Source organism: Coregonus lavaretus (assembly GCF_964263955.1).
Source record: "Coregonus lavaretus genome assembly, chromosome: 29".
NCBI classification, from domain to species: domain Eukaryota; kingdom Metazoa; phylum Chordata; class Actinopteri; order Salmoniformes; family Salmonidae; genus Coregonus; species Coregonus lavaretus.
The window spans coordinates 26,100,486-26,124,400 of record NC_140016.1 but is presented as its reverse complement, the minus strand read 5'-3'; the positions used below and the strand labels follow the sequence as shown (position 1 = coordinate 26,124,400).

General features: G+C 45.7%; 1 pseudogene across 1 annotated transcript; it reads right to left on the bottom strand.

Annotated features, from left to right (window-relative positions):
- Window positions 1–388: 388 nt before the first annotated feature.
- LOC311104618 (solute carrier family 49 member A3-like) lies at window positions 389–18,956 on the bottom strand (annotated as a pseudogene). The gene is made up of 11 exons (XR_014615835.1): window positions 18,638–18,956; window positions 12,633–12,791; window positions 11,944–12,160; window positions 11,556–11,632; window positions 11,311–11,453; window positions 3,839–3,961; window positions 3,491–3,699; window positions 3,195–3,445; window positions 3,012–3,084; window positions 1,401–1,530; window positions 389–806 (listed from the first exon to the last, which is right to left on the bottom strand). The product of XR_014615835.1 is annotated as a solute carrier family 49 member A3-like (transcript).
- Window positions 18,957–23,915: the final 4,959 nt, after the last annotated feature.

The window sequence follows — 23,915 nt, the reverse complement described above, 5'->3', positions numbered from 1 at the left end:
GGCTCATAAAGTATATTTACAGGAGCAGTTTAAAATACCAAGTTTACACCATTGAATGTATAAAATAATGTGGTCCTGACAAAAATGTGCCATCATTCAAATACCAGGAATGTTTTTTATGAACTAGTCTGTCTACACCCCAAAAGTATACATGGCCATCACCATCACAGTTTACTTCCATTGAAATTCCAGTCAATTCAGGTATTGGATTACTTTTGCATCATAAATTTCATGTCCAATTTAACCGACCAAGCCGAAATGACCTCTGCTCTGCCTCAGTACAAAAGGTGCATAAGATGCTATTCATCTTAGTCAGTGCATACCTGTATTAGAGGAAAGCCCATTTTCAAATTGAGTAACTTATCACTGTTTACCACCACCGTTCAAGCAATATTAAATATCACTTTATTGTAAAAATGTAAATATTTGACTTGGGACGAGAGAATGAACCTGTATAGCAAAGGAAGAAATGACCATTCAGTTACATTCCAAAAACCTACATAATCTTTATAAAGAACATCAAATATAAAGTAATGTATTTGTAAGTCAACACACTTTGCCTCCTGTGAGATTTGGCGTGCTTCTGAAACGATGCCAGTGAGGTAGTGATCTCAACAGCAGTTCAGTTAACCCCTGGCCTGTTCCTCCTTTTGGTTAGAGTTTGGCGTGCTGTCACAGGATGTCAGAGTTAGCTTTATTTGCACCAGCCTGTGCCTCAGCGTCCAGTCTCCTGTACTCCCTGTGGAAGAAGATAATGAAGCAGCAGGTAAAGACACTGCACAGGCCTGCCAGCACCAGCACGGGCCCTGTGGAGACGCACACAGAAAAAGACAAGTCAATGACTGGAGCTAAACTATTTTCAGCCATTTCCACCAGCAACTAATCACAGTGTGTGTGTTCTAGAGAGAATCACGCCACTGGAGCCACAGGAAAGCACCAGATCATAACAATCCAGCCTTGTTCTTCTTTATCAAGGCCTGAGAGGATTTCATTATGTTATATTTAGAAATAAGAGCGGCAACTTAACTGAATATAACCTCCAGCATCACTGTGTTTTGGCCTTGGGCACGTCATTTGTTTTTGGAGGAAAATATTTTTGAATGTATTTGTAAATAAACTATAGCTTGTGGGGGCACCTGTCCCCTCAATTTCAATGGGAATGAAGCATCTGCAACATATATTGTTAGCTGTGGCAAAGCATGTGTTGTCTAGGATGCCGTTTCAGTCCGCCACGTGCACTTTGTGCTATTTGCATACAAATACAAAGTCTTAACTGCTAACAAAACAACCAATAGCCGTAATTGCCTGCAGAAATGTAATGGTGACCAACCGATTGTACCTCAATTAGCATTCATCTATTATTTTAATCCCTCCGATACATATGGTAGTTCTTGACTTACCCCTCCAACTCAAGGCCGCATCACCTCCCACAGAACACGTAGAGAAGGGCGAGTCGGCCATTTGTTTGGTCAACCCCTGAAGAAGCAGTATATACAGTGGAGAGAACAAGTATTTGATACACTGCCGATTTTGCAGGTTTTCCTACTTACAAAGCATGTAGAGGTCTGTAATTTTTATCATATGGACAGAAAATCACATTGTATGATTTTTAAGTAATTAATTTGCATTTTATTGCATGACATAAGTATTTGATCACCTACCAACCAGTAAGAATTCCGGCTCTCACAGACCTGTTAGTTTTTCTTTAAGAAGCCCTCCTGTTCTCCACTCATTACCTGTATTAACTACACCTGTTTGAACTCGTTACCTGTATAAAAGACACCTGTCCACACACTCAATCAAACAGACTCCAACCTCTCCACAATGGCCAAGACCAGAGAGCTGTGTAAGGACATCAGGGATAAAATTGTAGACCTGCATAAGGCTGGGATGGGCTACAGGACAATAGGCAAGCAGCTTGGTGAGAAGGCAACAACTGTTGGCGCAATTATTAGAAAATGGAAGAAGTTCAAGATGATGGTCAATCACCCTCGGTCTGGGGCTCCATGCAAGATCTCACCTCGTGGGGCATCAATGATCATGAGGAAGGTGAGGGATCAGCCCAGAACGACACGGCAGGACCTGGTCAATGACGTGAAGAGAGCTGGGACCACAGTCTCAAAGAAAACCATTAGTAACACACTACGCCGTCATGGATTAAAATCCTGCAGCGCACGCAAGGTCCCCCTGCTCAAGCCAGCGCATGTCCAGGCCCGTCTGAAGTTTGCCAATGACCATCTGGATGATCCAGAGGAGGAATGGGAGAAGGTCATGTGGTCTGATGAGACAAAAATAGAGCTTTTTGGTCTAAACTCCACTCGCCGTGTTTGGAGGAAGAAGAAGGATGAGTACAACCCCAAGAACACCATCCCAACCGTGAAGCATGGAGGTGGAAACATCATTCTTTGGGTATGCTTTTCTGCAAGGGGGACAGGACGACTGCACCGTATTGAGGGGAGGATGGATGGGGCCATGTATCGCGAGATCTTGGCCAACAACCTCCTTCCCTCAGTAAGAGCATTGAAGATGGGTCGTGGCTGGGTCTTCCAGCATGACAACGACCCGAAACACACAGCCAGGGCAACTAAGGAGTGGCTCCGTAAGAAGCATCTCAAGGTCCTGGAGTGGCCTAGCCAGTCTCCAGACCTGAACCCAATAGAAAATCTTTGGAGGGAGCTGAAAGTCCGTATTGCCCAGCGACAGCCCTGAAACCTGAAGGATCTGGAGAAGGTCTGTATGGAGGAGTGGGCCAAAATCCCTGCTGCAGTGTGTGCAAACCTGGTCAAGACCTACAGGAAACGTATGATCTCTGTAATTGCAAACAAAGTTTTCTGTACCAAATATTAAGTTCTGCTTTTCTGATGTATCAAATACTTATGTCATGTAATAAAATGCAAATTAATTACTTAAAAATCATACAATGTGATTTTCTGGATTTTTGTTTTAGATTCCGTCTCTCACAGTTGAAGTGTACCTATGATAAAAATTACAAGCCTCTAGATGCTTTGTAAATAGGAAAACCTGCAAAATCGGCAGTGTATCAAATACTTGTTCTCCCCACTGTAGATAACTGACTGGATCTGTCTGAAAAACCAAAAACAAGCACATGATTATTAACACATAGCCCTTTATTTACAGTCTTGCTCTTTAGTCTATGTTCTCCCTGTATGAAACAGTGTATCAGACAGATGTACCCTGATATGAAGATAAGGCTTGCTGAGGTGGCCTCTCCAACCGGGTAGGAGCACTCCACAGACAACTCCATGGCAACCGGGTAAATGGAGAAGCCGAAAAAGCCGCAGAGCGAACAAGCAACTGCCACGGCTATTCCCTGATTCCGCATCTGAGATACCTGGTAGGGGGAAACACACACACACAAGGATGAGAAGGTGTTACACACAGAACTGCTTGGTATCTTGAAAGAAGAAAAACTGCAAACCTTAGTTTGGAGCAAGCGTCACTGTTTCATCATCACACCTCTTCATGAAGTACTAAACTTCATAACCCTGAGGTTTGACCCCGACTCACCACCTGAAAAGTCAATGCAGGCCAGCGCTGAGAGGCTCCTGTTGACCTTGGTGAACTTCTTGGTCTTGTCAACGTAGAGACCCAGGAAGCCAGCCCCGACTATACCGAACACAATGAAGAGACCTCCGCACAGTCCTGCAAAGTTCTGCAACAACAACACACATTGAGGTTATGTTTCACATTGTTTTATTGATTATTTTGGTGAAATGGTGAAAATATTGTTCAGGAAACCAATTCGTGAGACATATTTTTTCATTATTTTGCAATGAAAAACTAATCTTGTTGGTCCTTTGGGATCATTGGTGGGTGCTTCCATTAGTGTACCGTCGGACACACATAATCTGCTCCAGTAGTGTAGAGAAGCAAGTGAACAGTGATCCCCGAGCCGAAGCAGGAGAATCAGGATAATCATGTAGGCCTTGTTCCTCAGGAGCTACAAAGGAACAGGAGGCAGACAGGCACAGGTTACAGTGGGTTCCAGATGCTCCTGTTAGAAGATAGACATCAGGGATCATTCAATGCTGAATAAATTTGATTTAAAGCAGTATCCAAATCCATCGGATGTAGTGATCACAATATAGTAGCCATATCTAGGAAAACCAAAGTTCCAAAGGCTGGGCCTAATATAGTGTATAAGAGTTCATACAATAAGTTTTGTAGTGATTCCTATGTTGTTGATGTAAATAATATTTGTTGGTCTGTGGTGTGTAATGAAGAGCAACCAGACGCTGCACTTGACACATTTATGAAATTGCTTATCCCAGTTACTAATAAGCATGCACCCATTAAGAAAATGACTGTAAAAACTGTTAAATCCCAGTGGATTGATGAGTAATTGAAAAATTGTATGGTTGAGAGGGATGAGGCAAAAGGAATGGCAAATATGTCTGGCTGCACAACCGTACTGCAAATTGAGAAATCATGTGACTAAACTGAATAAAAATATGAAGAAACGACATTATGAAACAAATATAAATGACACAAAGAATGACAGTGTGATGAGGTGGTGTTGAAGGAGTCAGGCGCAGGAGGGTAAATCACAGAATAACAGGCTATAATCTGCAAAATACAGGTTTACGCAGAAATGCGTCAAACACACTCCAGGGCACAAAACAGGCGCACTGGAAAATACAAGGCACATGGGAAATACTCCCGTCGATACAAAATACACAAGCTCCACCGAGCTTCACTAACCTCCACAATAAACAATCACCCACACAGACAAGGAAGCAGAGGGAACACTTATACAATGACTAATGAGGGAATAAGGACCAGGTGTGTGTGATTGAAGACAAGACAAATGGAGTGATGATAAATGGATCGGCAGTAGCTAGTAAGCCGGTGACGCCGAACATCGAAACCTGCCCGAACAAGGAGGAATTCGTGACACTCCTCGGGACTTTGAACGGCCCCACAAAACGCGGGCTCAGCTTCCGGCAAGGCAGGTGGAGGGGCAGATTCCGGGTCGAGAGCCAGACCCGATCCCTCGGTACAAAGACGGGGGCCTCACTGCGGTGGCGGTCAGCGTTGGCCTTCTGACGACGCAGTCATCCACCGCAGGAGCCTCGGTCTGGCTCTGGTGCCACGGTGCCAGAACCGGTTGGTAACCTAGAACACACTGGAAAGGCGTTAGGTTAGTGGAGGAGTGGCGGAGAGAGTTCTGGGCATATTCTGACCATGGTAAGAACACCGACCACTCCCCCAGCCGGTCCTGGCAGTAGGACCGCAGGAACCTACCCACGTCCTGATTTACCCGTTCCACCTGCCCATTACTCTCGGGGTGGAACCCAGAGGTCAGGCTGACCGAGACCCCCAGACGTTCCATGAACGCCTTCCAGACCTTGGACGTGAACTGGGGACCTTGGTCAGACACTATATCCTCTGGTACCCCGTAGTGCCGGAAGACGTGTGTAAACAGGGCCTCCGCAGTTTGCAGAGCAGTGGGGAGACCGGGCAGAGGAAGGAGGCGGCAGGCTTTAGAAAAGCGGTCCACAATGACCAGGATGGTGGTGTTACCTTGGGAGAGGGGAAGATCAGTTAGAAAATCAACACTTAGGTGAGACCATGGTCGTTGTGGAACTGGTAAGGTTTGTAACTTACCAGCTGGGAGGTGCCTAGGTGCCTTACTCTGGGCGCACACTGAGCAGGAGGAGACATACACCCTCACGTCCTTAGCCAAGGTAGGCCACCAGTATTTTCCGTTCAGGCAGCGCACTGTACGGCCAATACCTGGGTGACCAGAGGAGGGTGACGTGTGTGCCCAGTAGATCAGACGATCACGGATAAGAGCAGGCACGTACTGTAGCCCATCTGGACACTGAGGTGGAGAGGGATCCGTGCATAATGCCTGCTCTATATCCGCGTCCATCGCCCATACTACCGGCGCCACAATGCAGGAGGCCGGCAGTATGGGGGTGTTGTCGCTGGGCCTCTCCTCTGTGTCGACAGTGCGTCTGCCTTCACGTTCTTCGTACCCGGGATGTATGATAGAGTGAAATCAAACTGGGTGAAGAATAGGGCCCACCTGGCCTGGCGAGGATTCAGCCTCCTCGCTGCCCGGATGTACACCAGGTTACGGGGGTCCGTCCAGACGAGGAAAGGGTGTTTCGCCCCCTTGAGCCAATGCCTCCACACGGTCAAGGCTCGGACAACAGCCAACAGCTCCCGATCACCAACGCCATAGTTCTGCTCCGCCGGGCTAAGCTTCTTAGAGAAGAACGCACAGGGGCGGAGCTTAGGTGGCGTACCCGAGCTTTGAGACAGGACAGCTCCTATCCCAACCTCGGAAGCATCCACCTCCACTACGAATGGTAGTGATGAATCGGGGTGGGCCAGTACTGGGGCTGATGTGAACAGACCCCGCAGTTTGCTGAAGGCCAGGTCAGCCTCAGCAGACCAGCGGAGCCGGGACGGCCCACCCTTCAACAGGGAGGTAATGGGAGCTGCGACCTTGCCAAAGCCCTGGATAAACCTCCGATAGTAGTTGGAAAAGCCAAGGAAGCGCTGCACCTCCTTAGCCGTGGTTGGAGTCGGCCAATTACTTACGGCTGAAATGCGATCTCCCTCCATCTCCACACCTGAGGTGGAAATGCGGTATCCAAGGAAGGAGACGGACTGCTGGAAAAACATACACTTCTCTGCCTTAGCATAAAGGTCATTTTCCAACAGTCGGGCCAGCACCTTGCGAACCAGGGACACATGCTCGGCGCGCGTAGCGGAATACACCAGGATGTCATCAATGTAGACCACTACACCGCGACCAAGCATGTCCCGAAACACCTCGTTCACAAAGGACTGGAAAACTGAGGGAGCATTCATCAAACCATAGGGCATCACCAGGTATTCATAATGCCCTGTGGTTGTGCTGAATGCTGTCTTCCACTCATCTCCCTCTCGGATACGTACCAGGTTGTACGCACTCCTGAGATCTAATTTGGTGAAGAAGCGCGCCCCATGCATTGATTCAATCACTGAAGGAATGAGGGGGAGAGGATAACTAAATCTTATCGTCTCCCTGTTCAGTGGTCGATAATCAATGCACGGGCGCAGACCTCCGTCCTTCCTCTTCACAAAGAAGAAACTCGAGGAGGTGGGTGAAGTGGAGGGACGTATATACCCCTGGCGCAGGGACTCTGTGACATATGTCTCCATAGCCACCATTTCAGCCTGTGACAGGGGGTATATATGACTCCTGGGAGGTACAGCGTCTACCCGGAGGTTTATCGCGCAATCCCCCGCCCGATGAGGTGGTAACTTAGTCGCCTGCGTTTTAGAGAACGCTTGCGCCAGATCGAGGTATTCAGGGGGAATGCGCACGGTGGAGGTACTGTCTGGACTTTCCACCGTGGTTGCACCAACGGAAACACCTAGACACCTACCCTGACACTCTCGCGACCACCCCGTGAGAACCCTCTGCGGCCATGAGAAGGTGGGTTTGTGGAGTTCTAGCCAAGGGATACCTAATACCACAGGGAAAGCAGGAGACTCAATAATGGAAAAAGTAACCTGCTCACAATGAGTCTCCTGGGTAATCATGGTGACTGGTGCAGTAACTTCCTTAACCAACCCGGACCCTAATGGTCGACTATCAAGTGCTCTGATGGGGCGTGGAATGGATAGGGGAATCAATGGAATGCCAATACGATTTGCGAATGCCCTGTCCATAAAGTTCCCAGCTGCGCCTGAATCGACTAGCGCCTTACACTGGGGAACTACCATGTACTCAGGAAAGAAGATGTGTATTTTACAGTGCGCAGCAGAGGGCTCTGAACGAGTGTGGGTGTTCGATACCTGGGGTGATGCGAGAGTGCACTGCCTGCCGCCTCCAAACCCAGAAGAGCGTTGATGAAAACGTGTGGTGAAATGTCCCTTCGCGCCACCAGTGTGGCACTGGCGCTGTCGTCCTCCACTCTCTCGGCTAGCGGTTCCACCCATCTCCATCGGGCAGACCTCCTCCAGGACGTCCTCTAGTTGCCAGCAGGTTATCCAAAAGAATGGCCATGTCCACCAGTTGCGAGAAGGACAACATGGTGTCACGGCAGGCTAGCTCCCGTCGGACGTCCTCTCTCAGATGGCACCGGAAATGGTCGATCAGGGCCCGCTCGTTCCACCCGGACCCAACTGCCAGAGTTCGAAACTCCAATGCTCAGTCCTGCTCAGTCCTTGTCCCCTGCCTCAGGTGGACCAGCTGCTCGCCCGCCTCTCGACCCTCGGGCGGGTGATCGAAGACCGTCCGGAAGAGGCGAGCGAACTCCCCGTAGTTCTCCAATGCGGCTCCTCCTTCGTTCCACACCGCGTTGGCCCACTCCAGGGCTTTCCCCGAGAGACAGGAGACGAAGGCGGACACCCTCTCCCGCTCTGATGGGACCGGCCGGATGCTGGAGAAGTAGAGCTCCAGTTGGAGCAGGAATCCTTGGCACAGCGCCGCTGTCCCGTCGAACTCCCATGGTCGGGATATATGGATCCCTCTGGGTGCTGGGGTGTAGGTGGCGGGATCCGGTTGGCCAGCTGGTCTCGACGGATCGGGCTCTCTCCTCTCCAGGCGTTGGATGACCTGAAGAACCCGATCCATCGCTTCACCCAAGCTGGCTAGCATAGTTGAATGCTCCTGGACCCGTTCCACGACTCCAGGCATGCGCGTCTCTCCCGCTGACTCCATAGCGGGTGGGTGATTCTGTGATGAGGTGGTGTTGAAGGAGTCAGGCGCAGGAGAGTAAATCACAGAATAACAGGCTATAATCCGCAAAATACAGGTTTACGCAGAAATGCGTCAAACACACTCCAGGGCACAAAACAGGCGCACTGGAAAATAGAAGGCACATGGGAAATACTCCTGTCGATACAAAATACACGAGCTCCACCGAGCTTCACTACCCTCCACAATAAACAATCACCCACACAGATAAGGAAGCAGAGGGAACACTTATACAATGACTAATGAGGGAATAAGGACCAGGTGTGTGTGAAGACAAGACAACTGGAGTGATGATAAATGGATCGGCAGTAGCTAGTAAGCCGGTGACGCCGAACGCCGAAACCTGCCCGAACAAGGAGGGGAGGCAGCCTCGGCGGAAGTCGTGACAGATAGTAAAAAGCTTTGGAGCACCTTAAATGAAATTTTGGGCAAAAAGGCAAACTCAGCTCCATCATTCATTGAATCAGATGGCTCATTCATCACAAAACCCACTGATATTGCCAACTACTTTAATGATTTTTTCATTGGCTAGATTAGTAAATTTAGGCATGACATGCCAGCAACAAATGCTGACACTACACATCCAAGTATATCTGACCAAATTATGAAAGACAAGCATTGTAATTTTGAATTCCGTAAAATGAGGGTGGAAGAGGTGAAATAATTATTGTTGTTTATCAACAATGACAAGCCACCGGGGTCTGACAACTTGGATGGAAAATGACAGAGGATAATAGCGGACGATATTGCCACTCCTATTTGCCATATCTTCAATTTAAGCCTACTAGAAAGTGTGTGTCCTCAGGCCTGGAGGGAAGCAAAAGTCATTCCGCTACCTAAGAATAGTAAAGCCCCCTTTACTGGCTCAAATAGCCGGCCAATCAACCTGTTACCAATCCTTAGTAAACTTTGGGGGAAAAGTGTGTTTGACTAGATACAATGCTATTTTACAGTAAACAAATTGACAAAAGACTTTCAGCACGCTTATAGGAAAGGACATTCAACAAGCACAGCACTTACACAAATGACTGATGATTGGCTGAGAGAATCTGATGATAAAAGATTGTGGGGGCTGTTTTGTTAGACTTCAGTGTGGCTTTTGACATTATTGATCATGGTCTGCTGCTGGAAAAACGTATGTGTTATGGCTTTACACCCCCTACTATATTGTGGATAAAGAGTTACCTGTCTAACAGAACACAGAGGGTGTTCTTTAATGGAAGCCTCTCCAACATAATCCAGGTAGTATCAGGAATTCCCCAGGGAATCTGTCTAGGCACCTTACTTTTTTCAATTTTACTAACGACATGCCACTGTCTTTTAGTAAAGCCAGTGTGTCTATGTATGCGGATGACTCAACACTATACACATCAGCTACTACAGTGACTGAAATGACTGCAACACTTAACAAAGAGCTACAGTTAGTTTCAGAATGGGTGGCAAGGAATATGTTAGTCCTAAATATTTCAAAAACTAAAAGCATTGTATTTGGGACAAATCATTCACTAAACCTTAAACCTCAACTAAATCTCGTAATAAATAATGTGGAAATTGAGCAAGTTGAGGTGACTAAACTGCTTGGAATAACCCTGCATCGTAAACTGTCATGGTCAAAACCTATTGATACAACAGTAGCTAAGATGGAGAGAAGTCTGTCCATAATAAAGCGCTGCTCTGCCTTCTTAACAGCACTATCAACAAAGCAGGTCCTACAGGCCCTAGTTTTGTTGCACCTGGACTACTGTTCAGTCGTGTGGTCAGGTGCCACAAAGAGGGACTGAACAGGGCAGCACAGCTGGCCCTTGGATGTACACAGAGAGCTAACATTAATAATATGAGAGCTAACATTAATAATATGAATGTCAATCTCTCCTCGCTCAAAGTGGAGGAGAGATTGACTTCATCACTACTTGTATTTGTGAGAGGTATTGACATGTTGAATGTACCGAGCTGTCTCTTTGAACTACTGGCACACAGCTCAGACATCCATGCATACCTGACAAGACATGCCACCAGAGGTCTCTTCACAGTCCCTAAATCCAGAACAGACTATGGGAGGCGCACTGTACTACATAGAGCCATGACTACATGGAACTCTATTCCACATCAAGTAACTCATGCAAGCAGTAAAATTTGATTTAAAAAACAGATACAACTACACCTTATGGAGCAGCGGGGACTGTGAAGCAACACAAACATAGGCACAGACACACACGATAACATACGCACTATACACACACACGTACACATGGATTTTGTGTGGTAGATATGTGGTAGTAGAGTAGGTGCCTGAGTGCACACACTTAATGTGTTGTGAAGTCTGTTGTTAATGTTTTGTAATGTTTAAAAAATGGTATAACTGCCTTAATTTTGCTGGACCCCAGGAAGAGTAGCTGCTGCCTTGGCAGCAGCTAATTGGGATCCATAATAAATACAAAATATACAATGCAATATGGATGCCGCTACCCCTCTCAAATGAAGTATGATGAGCCTGAACCTCAGTACCATCAGGAGTGAATTAAATGTTGAGGGGGACTACACATATTATTAGTACAGTATTGTCATTTTTTGTGTGTTTAACTCCTCACCAGCTTGATTCCCTCCAGGAAGGGCTCTGAGTTGGAGCTTTCGGCACTGGCTGAGGGGGGCGTTGGGGGGGGGGGGAACTATCACGGATCCCCACTGTTGCTAGGAGACAGATGATGGCTGCTGGTACAGCATATATGAACAGCTGGGAAGATCAGCGAACACAGAAAAAGTATTAATGGAGTGATAAATATATATGCAATGTAAAGTCAAGACAATCTGTTTTACTACTTCTTTCTTAACTCACCAATAAAGGGATGTTGTTGGTAGTCCCCACAATCATAGGGGAAAAGATGCTAGCAATGAGAATCCCAAGGGGATTTGCTGAAAGGAGAAATAGAGAAACACAACCGAAAAATGTGAAATAGTCTGCCATGGTATTGTCCTTTATTTGGAGCCTAAACTAACAGATATTTTGGACTTTCTCTACCTACTTTTTAGGGGATCTCAGTTCCTGTGACTGGAAATCTGACTGAAAAGCTGACTGAAAGAGGAGCAGCTGGCAATACAAAACATATATGGCAAGTGGTGACTTAACCAATAATGTTGACTTGACACAGGTAGTTTTAACAGAGTAACTTGAGGCCTGATGGGAAAATTTGTGGTGGACAGGACAGCAACCATACCTCACTCACACATGGAGGCTATCATATTGGCGGTGGCCCGCTGGTGCTCTGGGAACCAGAGGGCTGCCAGCTTGGTGGGAGTGAAGATAACCAGGGGCTGGGCCAGGGCACACAGGGTTTGGCCCCCCATCACAACAGGGAAATTGGCCGCATTTGGAAGGCTCCTCAGGATGCCGACGAAACGCAGCACAGCTCCCAACGTGTTGAGCCAGGAACCCAGCACCAGCTACAGAGCAGTCAGAAAGGCAAAATGTCACAATGGGCACGATTTGGTTAAAAAATCTGAGTGCCATCTGCATGTGGGCAGCTTCCTCTATCACTGACAGCAGACTTCCTATCCAAAGCCCACACACTTTCTATCTGAGATTTTTCAGACAAACTCAAACATTCAAACTTTACTGAATGTCCCTCTTACACCTCTTTCATCTCTTTCATGCATATCTCTTTCATGCATATCTTAAAGGAACAGTCTGTATCTTTCATTTCAAGTACTGGACAGACTCCCCTTACAGGTTTGTTTTCAGTATGTGCACAGACTTGTAAACAAAGATTCTGCATGATAAGGAAGGCAGGTTTAATGGAATCTGGTCTGTTTGATTTATTTAACCTTTATTTGCCCAGGAAGTCCCATTGAGGTCAGGATACCTTTTTTACAAGGGAGACCTGTGTGTGGTCTACCTTGACCAGACTGTACATACCGTGATTCGGAGTCCTAAGGTGTCCAGCATCCATGTGGTCCCAAAGCTGAGAGGTATGGCCACCACCATGTAGATGATGGACAGCCAGTTGATCTGGTCCAGGGTGACACCCAAGAACTGGGCTGAATGGTCCACCACTGGAGCAAAGGTCAGCCATAACTGAGGATACAAGCACAAACACAAAGGAACAGGGTGTTTTAGGATAATTTGACTATATACAATAAATGTGTTAATACATTATTTACAACTTGCTGCTTGTACACAAATGTTCTTCACTGATATTTCCTCAATCATTCTATCTGCCCAATGTTACAATGCAGTGACACAAAAACGTCTGATAGGACACCATCTGTTAATATTCCAGTCCAATCAAGATGTCATCCAATGAGACGTAAAGTTTTGATTTATTCTATTTAACCTTTATTTAACCAGGAAGTCCTATTAAGGACTGAAGACCTGGCAAAACTGCATGACAAACGCATCCCACTGGTATACATGTGATCATGTGATAAAAAGATACATCACTAAGCAGGAAGTAAATCACAGCCTTGCCTTGTGGAACTCCAAGTCATGTGAAAACAGAAGTAATGACTCACAAGGCACTAGCATATGACCCAGCTTTAGGCTGGCCTAATCAAATCAGAGGCTACTACTATAGAGCGTTTACATAGGCTTATTTATGTTGGCATTCACTGGTCAAAATGAATATGTAGAATTCCTATGCTGAGAAGAGAGACCGACCATCCAAGCCCAATAAACAAGGATAGGCCTATACAATCACAGCAGGTTAACCATATACAGTTTGACCCCTGTGCCTTCTCCTTCAAAGATTAACCTAACTTTAACCTCTTAGATGTTAAGTCGCCTATTTAGGAGACTTTGAGCGGTTCTGGACCGGTTCCGACTTTTTGGTGTACAAAGCCCTCTGTGAACTTTGCAGGGTCCAGTACCTTATAGTGCCAGAAAGCCCCATCTGTCTGCTTTAACACTACCTCTCAGTCAGCGGAGCTTACTTGAAGTGTCAGTTTTCACACCCAACATTTGCATAAGGAGTGACGTGTCACATTTTCTGGCCTATCCAGACAAATAATCAATTTCATCTGCCTCTGAGCAATGGATTCCAGCCTAGTCAAGAGCATGTTGTGTCTCAACCGATGGCTGGCACAACACTAAAACCTCAGATGATTTAAAGTAAAGTCTAAGCTACAACATGCAAATATGAAAAAAATGGTTCACACGTTTTTAGATAATTTTTACAACTCTATTAGTAAGCTTTTAAATTATACCAAACTCAACCATTTATCTTTTCCAGTGATGAAGACATGGATGTCTCATGGTATGGTGGGGAATGCAAAATGGGTCAACGTTGAGCACCTTTATCTCCTGAATGTTTTGGCATTCAGTTCCAAGAAGTCCGTTTCTGACAACTTTTTCCATGAGGAAACATGTATGGAAAGATTTGTTTAAATCAAAGGGGATGCTGTCAAAAAGTGATTGAATTCAAATGGATTTACCCTATGTCTATTTAGGCGGAAATCTACATTTTGCCATAATGGGGTTATTAAAGAGGACCAAATAAAATGTATAGATATGACTATAACTACTGTTCCCTGAAGGAGGGAACCGAGGTACAACACAGCTATGAACACCGTGCCTCACCAGAAGCTCCGCCTTCCACAGGTGATAACCCTGAGGCACGAATTCATTCCTTCAATTCAGTACCGCTCCTCACCGTGCCCAGAACTGGTATTGTACCTCCTTTCCCTCCTTCGTGGAACAGTAGTTATAGTCATAACTGTACATTCCCTTTCAGTCGGTCAACTCTGTACAACACAGCTATAGGGACCTGAAATCACGCCCCAGGCCGACCCCAGCGGACACCAAATGAAATTGCCAATGGCAGACCACTCAGAGTTCCAACCCGACAGGAAAACTCCTGTACTCCTGAGTGGCGCAGTGGTCTAAGGCACTGCATCGCAGTGCTAACTGTGCCACTAGAGATCCTGGTTCGAATCCAGGCTCTGTCGCAGCCGACCGGGAGACTCATGGGCGGCGCACAATTGGCCCAGCGTCGTCCAGGGTAGGGGAGGGAATGGCCGGCAGGGATGTAGCTCAGTTGATAGAGAATGGCGTTTGCAACGCCAGGGTTGTGGGTTCGATTCCCACGGGGGGCCAGTATAAAAAAAAAAGTATTCACTAACTGTAAGTCGCTCTGGATAAGAGCGTCTGCTAAATGACTAAAATGTAAAAATGATGTAAATGAAAACCTGTGGTACCCGGGTATTGCGCAATCTGCATGCTGCCTAATGACCCTCTCCTGCCCCAGCGGTAAGCACACTGTTGGCTACACTGGGGGCAATGACATCCAAGCAACAAAACCTCACAAAAATGTGTGGTAATGCCCAACTCGCGGCAGCACAGATATCTCCTACAGGCAACCCTTTAAACAACTCCCAAGACGTTGCCAAACCCTTGGTGAAGTGGGCGCGTACACCGTTTTTTTGCTGTCATAGCGGACCGGAGAAATAGCCTCCAAGCTGCAGTTTAGAAAGCGCACTAAAACTAGCCGGATTAGCAAAACAGACAAAAAGTTGGTCATACAAACGGACACCCCTGGTCCGCTCACTGTACATGCGTAACGCTCCTACCGGACACAAGGCATGTAACCTCCGCTGCTCCTCAGAAGCAAATGGAGGAGGCGAAAAGGGAAATAGCTCAAAGCTAGAGACCTGTAGGACATAGTCATGACCTTAGCAGCGAAGGCCGCAACAGGACCCAACGTCACCTTAGAGTCACCAAGGGCGAACTTTATTCAGGAGGGGTGAACGGATAACGCGTGGAGATTTCCAACGCATTTGGCTGATGTCACGATTCTCTAAAGCAGAACCCAGAAGCAGACCAGGACAAGGTGAGTAGAACGAAGGTGAGTATTTATTTACAGACTCAAATGTGGAAACAGAATAATCCAGGAGACGGAGCGGGCAGCGGAGGTGAGTTGGTGGGAGTGAATAGGCAGATCCAATGGTGTCACAGAAGCCACCGACGACCAGGCAGGGGTGGGGTGAATGTTCCAGGAGAATGACTGTAGACAGAGTAAACGGAGGTGAGTACACGGCAAGCAAAAAGTACAGAACAACAAAACTAACTCTAGTAAACTTGAGGCTGATACGCTGACACAACATAATGTTCATGGCTAACGATCCGGCAGGGAATGGATGTCAGGTCAGAGCTTATGAAGTGGAGAGGTGATGATCAGGACCAGGTGTGCAGATAGCTGATGAGATGCAGGTGCGGGTAATAGAGAGATCTCCCGCCTAGCTTCGTCGCCTGGCAACCAGACAGGGTGCGTTCAGGAACCTCAGGAAACAGACTTCAGAACAGAAAACAGGCAACACAGGCAGAAACAGACTCAGGAAGCGGGATTCATGACAGCTGAGGCCAAAGCCACAAGCAGGGCGGTCTTGTAGGAGAGTATCTTCAGACCCAAAGACTCCATCGGTTCAAAGGGGGCCTCACAAAACACATCCAAAACCAAAGCTAAATCCCAAGTGGGCGCAATAGGTTTAGAAACCGGGTCCCCGCCTAAAAGGCGAATGATCTCTGTGAACCAAGGTCGTTTGGGCCAACGGGGAGCCACAAGGATCAACGACAATCCCTCCAGCATGGGCTGAATCAGGTCCACAGGGGGAAACGTTTCAAGGAGCACTCAGGGCCCTTATCGAGAAAAGCAGCCAACAATGCACATTTTCTTGCGAAGCGTAAAGATCTACGTCGGCCCTGCCAAACATTTCCCATATCTGGGAGATCCCAGAGAACGGGGGGCCCCCTGGATAGCAGATTCGCACCCGTGTTGAGGCACCCGGGGAGATGTGTGGCCTGGAGTGAGGGAAAGTGCACACTGCTCCACAGCAGTAGGGAGCAAGCCAAGGATAACATGGTTAGAGACCGCACCCTTCCCTGTCTGTTGATGTACGCCAGCACTGTCCTCACCAGCACATACTGGCCTGCCAACAATGGGAGAAAGTACCTGAGAACTATGTTCACCGTCAATAGCTCCAGGTAATTGATGTGCAGCGCTCTCTGCGACACTGTCCACAACCCCCAAATTGAGCTGCCCTCGGGATATGGGTCTGTCGTGATCACCTTGCGGGACATAATTCATCCCTTGGGGGTCCCCAGCGACAACAAATTGTGGCCTGTACCCCGACGTCACTGTTCGGATTATCCAGGTAGACACTGTGCATGCGCGCCATTGTTCGACACAGACAGTGAGTCTCCCACAATGTGCCATCTGAAGGGGCACAACCTGTGGACTGCGAGAGTTTGGCTCTTTTTTTCCACCATTCTTGACAACCTAGTGTCTGACTGTGGGAAAGGGACTTTATTAAGCTCATATGTTGTGGACAACACAATCTTGACACACGTGAACACAATGGAACTTGGGGTAGAAACAATGTGTTTAAGTGCCAACGTTTGCTTGAAGCCCGGTCCACTCTGGGTTTGAGGGCTTTGGCTACCAGTGACATACCCCAATTTGCCGTGCCAATTGGGGTACGGTTGTCACAGTGAACAGCGCTGTAGTCACAGTACCGTATGCTAAACCGACGTCAGCCATACGGCATTATCCCCACGGCCTAGCACTAGCCAAGCCCGCTGCCAGCGTAGAGCTAGCCGAAGAAAAACGGGTTGAGCTAGCGCAGCTTTCGCATGCCTCAGTCCAGGCAGACAAGACATTTGATCTGACCAAAGCCTCAATTCATCCCTGGTTCCCGTAACTTAGACCCAGCCGAGGTACGGGCACCTGTGAGAGGAAGTCTTAACCTGGTCGCACAATGGACTTGGGAACAGTGCCAGCCGTGGGCAAGCCCCTATTAAAGCAATAGCACCATATGGCAGATACCGGCACAGTACCCTTGTAGAAGTCTGAACCAAATGCATTTTGACTCAATGAGTGATACGCTGAAGGGGTTCTCATGTTGCATGATGACTCCTGAAACGTCACTATAGGCTGCTAGGCTACTGTATTTCATAGTGAAGGGTAAACACTAATTTTGGCTCTACAGCAGTCTGTTTGGCATTAAAATGAGGCTACTTTCAGGGATAACTAGGCATCACATATAAGGCTGTGGCGGTCATTACATTTTGTCAGCTGGTCTCATGGTAATTGACCGTTAATTAACATAAACACATTTAGCATCTCCTGGCTTCCACGCACAGCCACTGATGCAGACCTTTGGAACATCTACATTTTAAAAGTCTAATAAATCCATGTAATATAGCTTACACCATCACAATAAATCCATTATTTATTTTAGACAGGTCTAAAGAAACATGATATGAAGAAAATGTAGTCTATTTCAGAAGAACAGAATAGCATACTCTGAGTTGTCCTTATGTTAGGCCATGATCTGGCTATGCCATATGGCTGTGGGCTACACTAGTTCATTTATCAAATGTGGCAGTAGGGCATCACATAATATACCATATTATATCAGGATCACAAACAATAGAAAGAGGTCAGACCTGTAGGCTATATGTCAGTGTCACATGCTTCTCCAGTTAATTTACCTTTTAAAACAATGTAGTAATAGAGCCATAGAGATCGTTACATTGTTGTAACATTGTAGCAATCGGAGCCATAGAGATTGTTACATTGTTGTAACATTGTAGAAATCAGAGCCCTAGAGATTGTTACATTGTTGTAACGTTGTAGCAATCAGAGCCATAGAGATTGTTACATTGTTGTAACATTGTAGCAATCAGAGCCTTAGAGATTGTTACATAGTTGTAACATTGTAGCAATCCGAGCCATAGAGATTGTTACATTGTTTTAACATTGTAGCAATCAGAACCATAGAGATTATTACATTGTTGTAACGTTGTAGCAGTCTGAGCCACAGATAATTTTACATTGCTACAAAAAGTTACAAAATCACACATTTAATTTATTGACAGATTACAGCCAATGTATGTGTGAGACAGCAATGACAATTAAGGCTACTTACTATAGAGTTTGAGCAATTTAGCAAGCACAGCACGAACAAAATGAACCATCTCCTCTTGTATACTTTGAATACAATACGTTTTTCGAGTACTGGATTGGATTTACTCCGGACGACGTCGACCCGAAATTCATCCGAGATTGTATCTACATCTTCCATGAGTAGTGTAGTAGTATCCAGCCTGATGCAGTAGCCTTTAAAATGTTTCAAATACATATCAAACGAGCATATTGGAGCCAAGGGTCTAGTGGCTTTAAAACGTTTATTTAAAACGTATCCTACATTGTCATTCCGAGAAAGCAACCCAACCGGTCGGTTTGAGATCAACAAAACCGCCCAGTGTTTGTTTTAGTGAGGACTGGTATTCATTACGGAAACCGTTTACCGTTTAAGAACCAAACGGAAGCAAACAGACGAAACGGAACGAAACGGCAAGGGACCTACCTGCATTTGTCCAATAGAAACTCCCGTTTGCTGTTTTCCGTTTGAAGTTAACGGAAAACGTTTTGTAATAGACGAAACGTTTTGCAACAAAAACACCCCAGCAGCTATACTGCATGTCGGATGCCCCTCTCTTTGTCTAGCCCTAAAGATTGAGTCCTAGTAGTAGTCTAGTTCAATGCTCAATCGGCTTTGGAGATCGAGGTTGAGGGTGTGCAGATTTTTGTTCTAGCCCAGCACTAACACACCTAATTCTATTATTCAAGTGCTCAATTATTTTAAGTGACAAAATTCATGTTCTTGCTTAACATGAGGAGTTACCATCAGAAAAAGGATATGAGATGAGATATGATAGGCTGCAGTGGCGGTTGGTGCCGTTTAAGATGAGGGAAGACGATTTTTTTTTCATGAGCATGGCCTTATTTCTATAATAGCATAGTAGATGACTGTCATTCATATTCCATTCACCCAATTCAATGTAACATCAATAGGTTAAGGCTACTACATGATACTCAAATTGTCCCTATACCCATCATGAGGTGGCTACAACCTAGCCTAGGAATGAAAGTTTACAACGTAGGTGCACTCAGGTCAAGAGAAAAATGTGAGGGGACAGACAGTGACATATTCAATACTGCCTTGCACACTCTGGCCTGCATCTAGCTGATCTAGGGTGTAATTTTTAGTGCAACAGTTGCAAACGAGAGTTTCTATTGGTCAAATTCAGGTATGTTTATCCCTGTTTCATTCCGTTTGCTTCCGTTTAAGAAACATTTCTCAACAGAATCGGCAGAATGAATACACCCCTGATCACGTGTAAACACAGTTCACTTTCATAGCAGCCACGTTGAATTCCTTCTCGCATCAATGCACTCTCCCCCTCTCACCTTTTCCCTTTGTTTGTGGACTTCAATGCACAACACATCAGCTGATTGTGAAAGGCGAAAAAACTTTTCCAAGTCAAATGATATCATAACCGCTACACACAGCGTACATAGTTGTCACCATATTAACTAAAGTAACGTCATAGTCAACATAGCTAATAGAACAAATGCGTTAGTAAACCCGCTACAATCATGCAGTAACATTACAGTGCATAGTCAGTAAGCAGTTTAGCAGTTACACCGGTGGGCCCCGGTGGCAATAAATTAGTCAAACCAAAAGCTTACCTTGACTTGGAAGAGTTCCAGTGTTGTGTTGGATAGTCATAGCTAGCTAGCTAACATAGCATCCCTCTGTTTGAGCAGTGTGTGCGTAGGCTAAACTAGCTAGCTGCATTTGCTAGCTAAATAAGTGAAACTGAAAGTGAAAAAAAGGACAATTTCTCTCTCTCAACCCTCTTGCTGTTTGAATAAATTAATTTGTTCAAAACTGTTCAACTACTGTCTTTCTCTCTTTGAGACAACTACTCACATGTTATGCACTGCAGTGCTAGCTAGCTGTAACTTATGCTTTCAGTACTAGATTCATTCTCTGATCCTTTAATTGGGTGGACAACATGTCAGTTCATACTGCAAGAGCTCTGATAGGTTGGAGGACGTCCTCTGGAAGTTGTCATAATTACTGTGTAAGTCTATGGAAGGGGGTGAGAACCATGAGCCTTCTAGGTTTTGTATTGAATCAATGTACCCAGAGGAGGACGGAAGCTACACAATGGGGCTACCCTACAGAGTGTGGTTGAAGCATAACATGTCAACCATGTTACTCATAGATAAGCTAGAAATGTTTTAACAATTGCTATTTTTGTGAAGCTTGCACACAACATTCCATTCCCCCTGTCACAAGGGGAGTTATGGCTGATTTAAGATGAAAACTCCAACCCTGTTACAGTCAACCCTGTTACTTTAATTGCCACCTGTTATAGTCATTTTCTTTATTTAACCTCTGGAGATGTGAAAACATGTTTTTTATGATAGAATGTTAAAATAAAAAATATATAAAACCCAACTGGCACTCTATTGGTGGAATGGCATAAAGCTATTCTGAGTTATTGTCTGAATTAATAAAACACTTGAATAATATGTTAAACTTGTTGGAGGACTTTTAAAATCTCCCCAAATGAGCCCGGTCCTATAGAAACTCAATCCACATTGAACACATCTCAAATGTATTGGAAGTGTGACCACAGGGCCATTTATAAACACCCTATCTCGCATCAATAATAAATAATTATTGCTCTATTTGTCAACATCATTCTACATCAGGGTAGATTTTAGCACAAGCATCCACCTTTTACTTTTGACATCCTACTGTGCTACACCTCAGACATCAAACGTCTTTTGTGTTTAGTGTTATCATCATCAAGTTGACTGTGATGACATACTTAAAGTCCTGTGTAGCTCAGTTGGTAGAGCATGGCGCTTGCAACGCCAGGCTTGTGGGTTTGTTTCCCACGGGGGACCAGTATGAAAAAATGTATGCACTCACTAACTGTACAGTGAGGGAAAAAAGTATTTGATCCCCTGCTGATTTTGTACGTTTGCCCACTGACAAAGAAATGATCAGTCTATAATTTTAATGGTAGGTTTATTTGAACAGTGAGAGACAGAATAACAACAAAAAAATCCAGAAAAACGCATGTCAAAAATTTTATAAATTGATTTGCATTTTAATGAGGGAAATAAGTATTTGACCCCTCTGCAAAACATGACTTAGTACTTGGTGGCAAAACTCTTGTTGGCAATCACAGAGGTCAGACGTTTCTTGTAGTTGGCCACCAGGTTTGCATACATCTCAGGAGGGATTTTGTTCCACTCCTCTTTGCAGATCTTCTCCACGTCATTAAGTTTTCGAGGCTGACGTTTGGAAACTCGAACCTTCAGCTCCCTCCACAGATGTTCTATGGGATTAAGGTCTGGAGACTGGCTAGGCCACTCCAGGACCTTAATGTGCTTCTTCTTGAGCCACTCCTTTGTTGCCTTGGCCGTGTGTTTTGGGTCATTGTCATGCTGGAATACCCATCCACGACCCATTTTCAATGCCCTGGCTGAGGGAAGGAGGTTCTCACCCAAGATTTGATGGTACATGGCCCCATCCATCGTCCCTTTGATGCGGTGAAATTGTCCTGTCCCCTTAGCAAAAAAACACCCCCAAAGCATAATGTTTCCACCTCCATGTTTGACGGTGGGGATGGTGTTTTTGGGGTCATAGGCAGCATTCCTCCTCCTTCAAACACGGCGAGTTGAGTTGACGCCAAAGAGCTCGATTTTTGTCTCATCTGACCACAACGCTTTCACCCAGTTCTCCTCTGAATCATTCAGATGTTAATTGGCAAACTTCAGACGGCCCTCTATATGTGCTTTCTTGAGCAGGGGGACCTTGCGGGCGCTGCAGGATTTCAGTCCTTCACGGCGTAGTGTGTTGCCAATTGTTTTCTTGGTGACTATGGTCCCAGCTGCCTTGAGATCATTGACAAGATCCTCCCGTGTAGTTCTGGGCTGATTCCACACTGTTCTCATGATCAATGCAACTCCACGAGGTGAGATCTTGCATGGAGCCCCAGGCCGAGGGAGATTGACAGTTATTTTGTGTTTCTTCCATACGCGAATAATCGCACCAACTGTTGTCACCTTCTCACCAAGCTGCTTGGCGATGGTCTTGTAGCCCATTCCAGCCTTGTGTAGGTCTACAATCTTGTCCCTGACATCCTTGGAGAGCTCTTTGGTCTTGGCCATGGTGGAGAGTTTGGAATCTGATTGATTGATTGCTTCTGTGGACAGGTGTCTTTTATACAGGTTACAAACTGAGATTAGGAGCACTCCCTTTAAGAGTGTGCTCCTAATCTCAGCTCGTTACCTGTATAAAAGACACCTGGGAGCCAGAAATCTTTCTGATTGAGAGGGGGTCAAATACTTATTTCCCTCATTAAAATGCAAAACAATTTCTAACATTTTTGACATGCGTTTTTCTTTTTTTTCTTTTTTGGTTATTCTGTCTCTCACTGTTCAAATAAACCTACCATTAAAATTATAGACTGATAATTTCTTTGTCAGTGGGCAAACGTACAAAATCAGCAGGGGATCAAATACTTTTTTCCCACAATGTAAGTCGCTCTGGATAAGAACGTCTGCTAAATTACTAAAATGTAAATGACTCCTAATACAGTAGTGGGCTATTAGCAAAGAAACGTATTCTGACAACATACTCCCCAGGTCTTACCCACAAATCACCCTTCATTTCATTGTGTTTATTTTTTTAATTTCCCGGAATTCTAAAATGTATATAAATGTATAAAAAATAATGAATTATTTTATGGGGCGCCCCATTTGAATGGGGCGCTCCATACAATGTTACCTATTCGTTTACTCCCGTTCAACCCTCCTCCCCTCGACTAATCAGCGCATGCTCAGCAAAGCTCAAAGTGGTGTTTCGGCCTGTTTCGGGATTGCCCGGACATTTTCGCCTCTTTGTTTTACCGATAGTACATTTAACTCGCGTTCAACCCAATATCCAGCGGACTGTACTGTTCCTAAACAGGTTAGTTCGTTTGACTTGAAATATTTTAGGCGTATTCATGCATGAATGCGTCTATTATTGATTTATGGCTGCGATTTGTATTGTTCTTTTTCATTTGTGTCTGTGTCTTTTCCGCTTGGTGGTATGGGCATGCCATACGTGTTGTTGTATGTGCCAATGTTGTAGTGTATGGCGGCGCCGGGCCCTGCAGTTAGGGCACCGGGATCCTTTTCGAGGAAGAGTGCATTATACGGGAGGGTTTGGATAGCAGCGAAGAACGCTTTTTGTTCTTTAGGAGGGGAGCACTCGTAGACGCTCACATGTCTCCCATAATATTTGTGTTGTTTGGAGCGACCAATCTTTCCCATTGCCTGGAATGTTCTTG